This window comes from Lucilia cuprina, chromosome 6 (genome assembly GCF_022045245.1).
Source record: "Lucilia cuprina isolate Lc7/37 chromosome 6, ASM2204524v1, whole genome shotgun sequence".
Lineage (NCBI taxonomy): Eukaryota > Metazoa > Arthropoda > Insecta > Diptera > Calliphoridae > Lucilia > Lucilia cuprina.
Window position 1 is genome coordinate 38533429 of NC_060954.1, and position 1213 is coordinate 38534641.

The following is a 1213-nucleotide window of genomic DNA, read 5'->3' on the forward strand; positions in this document are numbered from 1 at the left end:
TCTATATATCTATATATCTATCTATCTATCTATCTATCTATCTATCTATCTATCTATCTATCTATCTATCTATCTATCTATCTATCTACCTATCTAAAAATATCTGCTGTAAGATAACATTAGATCGGCCATGCCCGTGCTATTATTTGTGTTTCTTCATTTTCTATAAGATTTTAAAGGAAAAACAAAAAGAAAAAGTAAAATATTTAAAAACGAGTGCAGGCAACTAGAGAATAACGAGTATTTTAACTTTTTGAAAGATTTAACAAGCAGCAATTGTCTGTTTTATTTACTATATAAAAATAAAAATAAAATATTTTCACTTGGCCAAAAGTGTACGGTCTGAAAAATAACTTTTAATTGTTGTCAGTGTTGTTGTTATTGTTATTTTTTAATTTACAGTTAAAAAATGTACTTGTTATCACTTTGGTTAATTACAACACTGGGTATTTATTTTCTTCTTTTTTCCCTTAGTTCCGTGTCATTCTCTTTTTTTCCTTAATTTTAGCTACATTTTTACTCTTTGTTATTCCTTTAGTAGTTAAGTTGCCTTAACGAAAATTGTAAATACAATATTGTGTAATTAATTTTACTGACACATTGACAAATGTGCCCCTTGGCATCTATCTGCACAGATGTGGCCCTAACTGCACCAGGAATAGCAACAACAAAAACAACAATTCAAAATAGCATCAATGACAACAACTTTAAAGAAGACAAACAAAACAAAAACGAACAAAACGAGTTTGAAAACTTAAAGTTTTAGAAAAGGAAAATAATATATACATATTTACGTACACACCTGTACATACGTATGTATTTAAAAATTTACTTAAAGATTTAAATATTTTATTAATTTTAGTCAAACATATCACTTTATTTTTGTGTTAAATTCCGATTTATTTTTGTTTATTAAATTATGTAATTTAAAACCTTTTTGTGCAAAGACACATATAAAATCCAAAATATTTTCACATTTGTTAAACAAAACCTTATCATTAATCATACTTAATTTTCATCTTACAAATATGTATGATAACAAAAACAAAATACGAGGAGAACTTAAAAGTTTAGTTCTAGTTTAGTTCTAGTTCAGTTCTAGTTCTAGTTTAGTTCTAGTTCAGTTCTAGTTCAGTTCTAGTTCAGTTCTAGTTCAGTTCTAGTTCAGTTCTAGTTTAGTTCTAGTTCAGTTCTAGTTCAGTTCTAGTTCAGT

At 26.6% G+C, this 1213-nt stretch overlaps 1 protein-coding gene across 1 annotated transcript in view; it reads right to left on the bottom strand.

Annotated features, from left to right (window-relative positions):
- The window catches only part of LOC111677670 (putative uncharacterized protein DDB_G0277255), a 9907-nt gene that overhangs the window by 6454 nt on the left and 2240 nt on the right, over window positions 1–1213 (bottom strand). The gene's annotated exons all lie outside the window — the stretch shown is intronic.